This window comes from Eschrichtius robustus, chromosome 12 (genome assembly GCF_028021215.1).
Source record: "Eschrichtius robustus isolate mEscRob2 chromosome 12, mEscRob2.pri, whole genome shotgun sequence".
NCBI lineage: Eukaryota > Metazoa > Chordata > Mammalia > Artiodactyla > Eschrichtiidae > Eschrichtius > Eschrichtius robustus.
Window position 1 is genome coordinate 65920940 of NC_090835.1, and position 10381 is coordinate 65931320.

Genomic DNA, 10381 nt, shown 5'->3' on the forward strand with positions numbered 1-10381 from the left:
AATGTATACGTATACCTAATCATCACATTGTACACCTTAAATATATACAATTATATCTGTCAATTACTTGTCAGTAAAATTAAAAAAAAAATTCACCAAGAATTGGAATACATGGGGACAATCAGTATTGAGGAATAAGTACAGTTTCAGACAAGATGACATTTAGGTGCAGATATCTAGCATAAAGTTACACATTGAGGCTAGAACTTGGGAAAATTGTTAAACCGTAGAGATTCATTATAAGTCAGTAGCTTAGAAATAGAAGTAAAGTCTGATGAAGTTTGATGAGGAAGCCCCCCATTTTACCAGCAATTTCTCAAAACGGTCAAACAGAGAAGGTAGAGCAAACTTTGCACAAATTATGAGGAATTGTCCAAGATTTTTTCTTACTCAGGGAAACGTTAGATAGAAGTATATATTTATAGATATGTGCATGTTTACATACATGCACACAGATGTAAATGATCAATGAAGAACAAATGACTATGTTTAATTTATTGCACCATGTTCAACATGACAAATGATTAACTATAGTTTTAGTGTGCCTTCATTAAAAGCATTTCAGCTGGTCTATAATAGATCCCTTTTCTCATTCTGCCATAGAGACACGGTGTTCTAAAAGCAATGCAAGTTATTGTAACCTCTAAATATTTTTTCTAGAAATTTAGGTTTCCAGTGAGATTTATTATAAATTCCCTTGGAATCACCTAACTCTCTTTTATAGCATTTACTACCCTGTAATTTTACTTTTTAAAAATTGTTGATGAATGTTTGCCTCTCCCACTAACTCATAAGCTCTGAGTGAACAAGAACACGTCTGCTTTTATGCAGCATATTTCCCAAGTTCATAGAACATGGATTGGCACAATGTCAGCTCTCAGTGAGTGAGTGTTAATGAATAAATAAGCTTTTCAGGAATGCATTCATACCATTATTAGTTGACAATAAAGATCTAAGAAAGTTACATTCATATAGTTCAGTTTTTAAAATTTAATCTTAAGATGTAGCCACATGCCTATTTGTGATGCACAAAACATCACCATTCAAATTTCTTTCAGCCCAGTGACTTCTGCCGCCTACAAGATAATTCTACTTATTTTTCTTCACCATGAAGCATTTCTTTAACTAACCTTAACTTGCTACCATTTTTATCATTGATGCCACCATATGTCAGCACCCAGGTGGTGGGTGGAGAGAAAAGGTGAGAAGCTGGCTGGTACTGCTGAATCAGAGAAACAATCTAAACCTCGGGGCCCAAACCCACATCAGATGCTCTGCTTTAACATATTAATAATGATAATGATCACAACATTTATTAATGCCTTCCTGTGGCAGGCATGCCATTGAGTGATTTATATATATTCTTAGAATTAATCCAACAGAAAGCACTACAATTTGGAGTTGAGGGGGAGAGATTGAGTAAATGTTCAAGGTCAGAACCTCTTCAAGGTCAGCTAGCAAATTGTTGCCTTCCTGCACACTCACATCTGTTTGACTCCAAAGCTCTTGCTTTTTTTTTTTTTTTTTTAACATCTTTATTGGAGTAAAATTGCTTTACAATAATGTGTTAGTTTCTGCTTTATAACAAAGTGAATCAGCTATATATATACATATATCTCCTCCCTCTTGCATCTCCCTTCCACCCTCCCTATCCCACCCCTCTAGGTGGTCACAAAGCACCGAGCTGATCTCCCTGTGCTCTGAGGCTGCTTCCCACTAGCTATCTATTTTACATTTGGTAGTATATATAAGTCCATGCCACTCTCTCACTTCATCCCAGCTTACCCTTCCCTCTCCCTGTGTCCTCAAGTCCATTCTCTACATCTACATCTTTATTCCTCTCTTTCCCCTAGGATCTTCAAAACCATTTTTTTTTTTTTTTAGATTCCATATATATGTGTTAGCATATGGTATTTGTTTCTCTCTTTCTGACTTACTTCACTCTGTATGACAGACTCTAGGTCCATCCACCTCACTACAAATAACTCAATTTCGTTTATTTTTTATGGCTGAGTAATATTCCATTGTATATATGTGCCACACCCTCTTTAACCATTCATCTGTCGATGGACACTTAGGTTGCTTCCATGTCATGGCTATTGTAAATAGAGCTGCAATGAACATTGTGGTACGTGACTCTTTTTGAATTATGGCTTTCTCAGGGTATATGCCCAGTAGTGGGATTGCTGGGTCGTATGGTAGTTCTATTTTTAGTTTTTTAAGGAACCTCCATACTGTTCTCCTTAGTGGCTGTATCAATTTATATTCCCACCAACAGTGCAGGAGGGTTCCCTTTTCTCCACACCCCAAAGCTCTTGCTTTTAACATTTTGTTCCAAGCGCCAATTTGGAAAAACACATGGAATGCCAGATACTACATATGAGGCTTTATTCTGAGACTGACACTTAATTGTTTAGGTTTTTTTACTGCTATATACAAGTCATTCATCAACGCATACAATGGGTCAAATCTGAACTCAGCCTGTAAATTAAGGCCTGCCCCACCTACTCCATAACCCCCCTCCCTCTCCAGTCATGTTTCTCTCTTGACCTTTCTGGAACATCCCAACTCATCTCTCAAATGCAATTATAATGTGGCAATAAACTGCTCTTCCCTCACAAGGACAAAACCCTTGCTTCATGAGCAGACGTGAGTCACTCCTTACAGGAATCCCTAATTGACCTGTGTTGCTCCACAATCATCTTCCCTCTCCCTTTCTTTTCTTCTCTCCGCATTTCTGAAGATATCTGTACCTTACCCTCACACAATTCATTCCCTTTTATCTATTCGTTCATGTTTTTTTCGTTCTACGGACCTAGTTGGTCCCTGATGGTGATACAGATGCTGTTGAATAGAGAGGTGAGCAACAGAATGAGGACCCTTTACTCATGAAATATGGAGAGTGATCTGATTAGGAAGACCTAGATAGCAACTTCAGATGGAGTATTAGGAAAGCCTCAGCGAGGAGGGTATGCTTGAACTGAGACATAAATAACAAGAAGAAACCAACCTATGCAGGTGCAGAGAAAAAGTATTTCAAATGTCAATTATAAAGATTCTAAAGTGAGGAGGGACTTGGCATGTTTGAGGTCCATCAAGAGATGCCTATAGCTGGAACACAGTGGGGAAAACAGTGGTAGAAGATGAGGTTAGAGATAGAAGCTATGACAAGGAGTTATTTAATTGCAGTGAAAGTCGCTGGAAGATTTTTGAAAGGGAAGAATCATGATCTAGTTTTTCTTTTAGAAAGATCACTAGGGCTACTAAGTAGAAAATGCCTTGTATAGAAGCAAGAATGGAAGAAGAAAGACCCTAAGGGAGAAGTGATACAGGCTTAGATCATCAGCAAACAATGAAGATGGAGAGAGTAGACACATTAGCAATGTACGTTGAATGAGTGGGCCACATGGCTTGATGCTGTACTTAATAAGACTGAGGTTCTAGAGCAACTGGTTGGAAACGTAGGCTATTTAAAGACTTGGAGAAAAGGCTGAAAAATAAATAGTTGGGAGCCTCGAGACTCTCAATTTAACTGTGATAGATTTGACACATCAGTTTAACACAGAGACGGGAAGTGGAAAGTAGGATATAAGACTTTGAAGTTCAGAAGAGCAGCCAAGGCTAGAAAAACAAATTTCGGAGAAATCAGCATCTGGCTGAAGATGAAGCCATGGGACCTGTTATTGGGAAGGAATGAATGTAGTGATCCCAGTAGAGGACCTATAGAATAAAGTTCCTCAATTTTCTCAGATTTAACATTTATATTTTCAACTATTTCCAATTATTTCAAAAGTATATCATGATATGCAGTGATGGGTAATTTTGTTTCATGTATGGATTTTTCCTCCCCAGCGACTCTATATAAACTCTTAAAGGGAAGTGAGCTGTATTTGTTTGTTTCGGTGTTGTCCACTCTGCCTTGTTTGAATGAAAATCTGAATTGAAATGAATTAAAATGAACTGAGAAAAGGAGTCCACGGAGTTGGAGAATTTTTGTGAGTCATTTAACAAGAACATTTTTCACTTTTATTTTTAAACCCAGTTGAAAGAATAATAAGTTTTACATTCCTAAGATGCTACTGCTTCTGCTTAGTTTAAAACAACATTTTTCTTTTTTTCTGAATCACTCTTCTCAGGATGTTCACATGAAGAGCTCTGTAATGAGAATCTTTTCCTGACTGTCTTCACTTATGAAAATGCTATTTCACCATTTCCATAAGTACTTGGAATGAGACAGCATGAGACCCTGGCTAGTTTGAGCTCCCCCAGAAGTAGAGCTGGAGCTAATATTTGAGTGGAAGTAGTTTGTTTGGAGACACTCTCTAGAAATATGGGGGAGTCGGGAAGTGAGACAGGAAACGGGAAGAGGAAACCAAATGCTATATTATCAAGAAAAATACTACTGTGGGCAACTAGAATTTGATCTCTCCGGGAAACTTGAGGAACAAGTGTAGAATATAGAGCTCAAGAATGAGAGAGCTCCTTTTGGCTGGCTTTGCCCAGAACCATTATCACAGCCCTTCGCTCAGGGCTGGATGCAGGCTGCATGCTCTCCTGTGCCAAGGAGAGCCTGGGACCGAGTGATACTGGATCCCAGAAGCTGGAAATTGGGGTGTCCTGTCCTGAAAGGTTAAGTGTGAGAGGGGCATGCATGAGGCACTGACCATATTTGCTACAGTGATATATTACAGGGAATGACAGCAATCTGGTTAAATAAGATTTCAAAGTGCCAATTGATTATAAAGTTCTCTTTACAACTTAGTTTGCAAAGAGCTTCTGTGCGTCTTCAGCCTGGGCTAGTTGTCCTTGAAAAGTAAATAGCAATGGATTTCTATAAGTTATACTTTTAAGCCCCTTAAAACAAATAATAATGAGAGAGAGACAGAGGGGGTGAATACTTATGGTTATAAAATTGTAACCTAATAGTTGCTTTTAAAATAAAACAGAAGGCAAAGCATCTATTTGGCCATTTCTTCATTTCAAGATGTAAAGATGTTAGAAAAATCTTGTGTGACAAAAATAATTAGGGAAAATAAAGTGGTAGAAGAAGAAAAATTGCAGAAGATTTGTATTTATTTATAAATGGGTAGGGGGGATGCCATGCTCTAAATAATAAATAAGAAACACATAACTATTCTTCTTTATCTTTTCAACCCACATGGCCTTTCCTCTGATCTTTGACATTCAATGTAAAGTATAGTTAGGATAATTTGTGATTTCTAGGGAAGGAAGCACAAAATCAATGAAATGCTGCAGACAGGAGGGTTATATTAAGTGCTAGAATGGGCTCTTCAGACAGATGAGCTCATCGAATAAGGGTCAGCCACTTGGTGATCATCAAACAGAACTCATTTTCAGGCACTCTTCCTGTAATATGGGTGTGTCCATATGATGACTCAGAAGACCCATGCAAAAGAGGCCCTGTACCTAGACATCGAGATTCTGATCATATGGCTACCTGCTTCATTTATTGTAGATGTGTCTCAATGACAATGATGTGATAATTTTTTTAACCATGGACATTAGAAACAAGAAAGAACTATGTGGAAAGAAAGCACTATGTATATTAGTTAATAGAATTTTTGCATAACAATTAGTTGAACAATTATGCCCACTGAATAACCATGGGTAGATCACAGGTGAAGTCTTGCTGAATAAGTAGTGCTTCCACAGTCAAAGACTGGGGAGCTCTTTCTTCACAGATGACTACAGACAAAATCTCAGCTTAGTGCTGGTTTCAGTGAACTGTGGTTTAAGTTTCTTGGGTTTCTTACAGATTTTTGCCCACCTGATGGCTTGGGCTTGCAGATTTCTTGTGTACTGTTCCCGGTCTCAGATTTGTTTCCATCACAAAATAATCTCTCCTATTACTGACAACACACAGCCTCTACTGCAAATGATCTGTGAACAATTTGTGGTTGCATTATCCTATGCTGACTTCGGGTTTTAATGTCCTTTGCTTATTTTTTGCACCTCGTTCTCTGGTCCAATAATGTCAACGTTCACATATTTTTTTGCCCCACATCTTTTATTTATTTACTGTCATGTTGACCAATTCAGGTACTGTTACTACAATATTCAGTGCTACACACTGAATACCCAAATTTCATACTCTGTACTGCCTTTATTCTTTCTGTTCCAACTAATACCTGAGCTATTACATTTATTACAACAATTATCAACATAAGCCACCAGTTATATCTCAATAATAAATATCCATTGTGTTCTGCTCTGCTTGTAACTGGAGATGTAGCCTTTATAACAAAGAAGTATCTATTTTTATTGCCTCTGTCATTTTTTTATAGTTAGCCACACATTTCAACATTAATATCCTTTTCTCTGTGAAACTTTTTCCTTCCCTCTTCAAATTTCCTCTTTGCCATATTTGACTAGCAGAGAATAATTCTGAGTCTCTGCATGCAGACATAAAATCTGGTCCATTTAGAAGGAGAAGGATGGAGAGAGAAACTAACAAAACCTTTTATTTTTAATTCTTCAACTCTGCATCATCATTTCTGGTCACACATAGGTATATTTTATATGGTTCTTAGACTTCTGGGCCAAATATAGGATTTTGGAGAAAAAATTTAAATGTAAGAAAAAATATCAAAGTGTTTATCATGCACCTGATTTTGCATTTTACTTTTACAAGTGAGCAGCCTGAAATTTTCTTGCACTATATTACCATCACATTAGAGATCTGAGTAAGTACTAACTGCATGGCAGTACATTATTGCTGGAGATCTGTTTGAAGGGATTTCTTTGAATCTCCCACTTTCTTTAAGAAAAAGACTAATACATAAATCAATTTCTTAACTGGACAGCTACATGTAAAAGAATGAAATTAGAGCACTCCCTAACACCATACACAAAAATAAACTCAAAATGGATTAGAGACCTAAATGAAAGACTGGACTATAAAACTCTTAGAGGAAAACATAGGAAGACCACTATTTGACATAAATCATAGCAAGATCTTTTTTGATCCACCTCCTAGAGTAATGGAAATAAAAACAAAAATAAATAAATGGGACCTAATGAAACTTAAAAGCTTTTGCAAAGCAAAGGAAACTACAAACAAGACGAAAAGGCAACCCTCAGAATGGGAGAAAATATTTGCAAATGAATCAACGGACAAAGGATTAATCTCCAAAATATATAAACAGCTCATGAAGCTCAATATTAAAAAAAAACAACCCAATCAAAAAATGGGCAGAAGACCTAAGTAGACATTTCTCCAAAGAAGACATACATATGGCCAAGAAGCACATGAAAAGCTGCTCAACACCACTAATTATTAGAGAAATGCAAATCAAAACTACAATGAGGTATCACCTCACACCAGTTAGAATGGGCATCATTCCATCATCTTATGGAAAAACCTAAACGAACTTTTCGGCCAACCCAATACTATCTCTGTGGTTTTTGCCTTTGCCAGAATGTTACCAATATATATTGGAATCATATAGTAAGTAGCCTTTTCAGATTGGCTTCTTTCACTTAGTAATATGCATTTAAGGTTTCTCCATGTCTTTTCATGGCTTAATAGCTCATTTATTTTTGTCACTGAATAATTTCCATTACATACAAGTACAACATCATCAACTGAAGGATATCTTGGTTGCTTCCAAGATTTGGCAAGTATAGTAAACCTCCAATAAATATTTCTAATGTTACAAATTATCATTCTAACATCTTTTTTTCATTCTAAACTCCAGTAGATAGACATATAGAAAGTCTAAGAGATCTCTATGAATAAATAAACCCCAGAAGCTGGTTAATAAAAAACATAGTCTTTGTACTAACCCATTTGAAAACATTTTATTTCTTTCTCATTAGAGTGAAAATATTGGTAGTAAAGGTATTCTCTAATTTCAAATTCCAGATAAATGAGTGTTTAATATATAATTATATAATATTACTTAAAGTCTAAAATCAATCCAAACAATTCAAATTATAATAAACATAGTTCGCCCTCTTTAATTGAAGAAACTACCCAGAACACAATTTGCTCTATAAATTAGTTTACAGTGTACAACATGTGTGTTTTTCTAAAGGACTTTTAAACTTTTGTGATAGCATACCATGATATGTAAATTTTTGTAAAAAAAAATCTTTCGTAAAACAATGATGGTCTGTAGAGTAAACAAAACAAAGCAAATCATCAGATCACCAATAATCTTTAAAACTATCCACAGTGAACGCTTACATAGTGTTTACTATGTACAGGTTCTGTTTTAAGTGCTTTTATAATCATTTTATTTCTTACAATAATGCAATGTGTTGATACTATTTTGAACTCGATTTCACAAACAAAATGTTGTGGTCACTCTGAAGAGATAGGATGGATCCTCTCCCCCACCCCCCCCCCACCCCCGCCAAATTTGGTTCAGATGTTAAGGATGACACCACACATGCACAGAAGATATGAAAATAGCTATAACTCAAATAATGAGATTTTTGGAAAGGAGAGAGCAGACTCCCAAGCAGCCCAGAAGGCTTGAGGGAGCAGGGAAAGGAGACTGGCTTGATGCCCTGGTGGCTGGGGTGGGAGTTGAGCTGAGGACTCTGAACAGGATTTCAGCTTCCTACCAGAGCCAAAAGAGGGGGCGTCCAGACTTTCTCATCACATTTTCTAGACATAGGGCAGAAAGGGAGTAGGGACTGGTAGGAGTTGAAAGCTGTCAGTGGTCAACAAAAATGGACTCTAATATTTTATTACAGAAAGAAACAGACTCAGTGTAGATAGCTTACTCTGGTCATAGAGCTTATAAATTGCAGATCTGGAACTAAAACTCAAACAGTAGATTCCAGCATCCATGCTGTTAACTAAGATACACATTTTCTGACTATATAAATATCACTTACTGTAGAAAATATGGAATGTATAGATAAATTGGGAAGAGAAAAATAAAAATTATTCACACAACTCATGGAAAACCATAGTTCTATTTAGTTTATTTCTATATTGTCCTTTAATAGTTATCCTATTTTAATACCTGTAATCTGCTTTGAATATTCCTAAATTAAATATCACAAGTTGAACTTTTTCAGATAATTAAATATTCCCCTAAGTAGTAGACAGAATTCAAAGAAGCCCCTTATGATCTCCTGCTCTTGGCTTTATGTCCTGTATTGTAGTCTCCCCCTTGAATGTGGGCACAGCCTGTGACTTGATTCTAATTAATAGAATATGACAAGGGTGATAGTATGTCACCTCCATAATTATGTTACCTTATACAGCAAGGTGAAGGTATTCCATAGATGTAGTTAAAGCATCTTGAGTTCATCAAAAGGGGTATTATCCTAGATAGCATGATGTGGCCTCAGCCTTCCCCAAAGAGAGACACTCTTCTGCGGTCTTAGAGAAGTAAGGTGCCATGTTGAGAGGGCCTATAAGACAGCCACATGTCAAGGAAATGCAACAGCCTCTAGAAGCAAAGAGTGAACCTGGATGACAGTCAACAAGAAAACAGGGACATCTGTCCTACAATCACAAAAAACTGAATTCTGCAAATAACTCCATGAGCTTGGAAGAAGAGCCCGAGAACGGAACTTAGCCCAGACAGCACCTGTAGGCAGCTTTGAGGTACGCTGAGAAGAGAATCCAGTCAAGCTATGTGTGGACTCCCGACCCATGGAAACTATGAGATAATAAATAAATGTTGTTTTACGCTTCTAAGTCTATGGATTTGGGGTCATTTGTTATGTAGCAATAGAAAAGTAGTACATCTAAATATGTGTTTTCAAACTGTGGCACAAAATTGTATCAGATGCATTACCCTTATGTTATTTAAGTGTTTTCTATATAAATCTCAGTTTAAATTTGTGATTTTTTTTTTTTTTTTGGTATAAATTCAAAGAAGTCAACCCATAGAGTTCACTGCACATATGTGATTTTTTTGCTTCCTTAAATTCAGAGTGCTTTATTTTAATAACAGGAACTCAATTGTCCAAGGCTTGTGGTCTTGATGGAACTGTCAGTCTATGTCCCTAGTCCTTGCCTGGCCAGGGGAGAGTAACATGAGTTCACAAGACCCATCAGACTCTTTCCCTGCAATCTGAATCTCAACTAGAGAGGCACTGAAAGCCAGTGGATCTGATTCATACTTACAGTGACATTCTGATGAGACTTTTTGTGCTTCCCTCCTAACTAGATCCCCATTTGCTTGGTTTCATATTTTTTCTTAGGCCTCATTGTTCAGCTCCTTCTTTGATTCCATGAGTGCAAACTCATATCCTTCCTATCTATCTATCATCTATCTATCTATCTATCTATCTATCTATCTATCTATCTATCTATCTATCTATCACCTATCCAAACATACACACAGCATCAATTCTCATTATATTGGGGTTCCACTTTTGTGAATTTGCATAC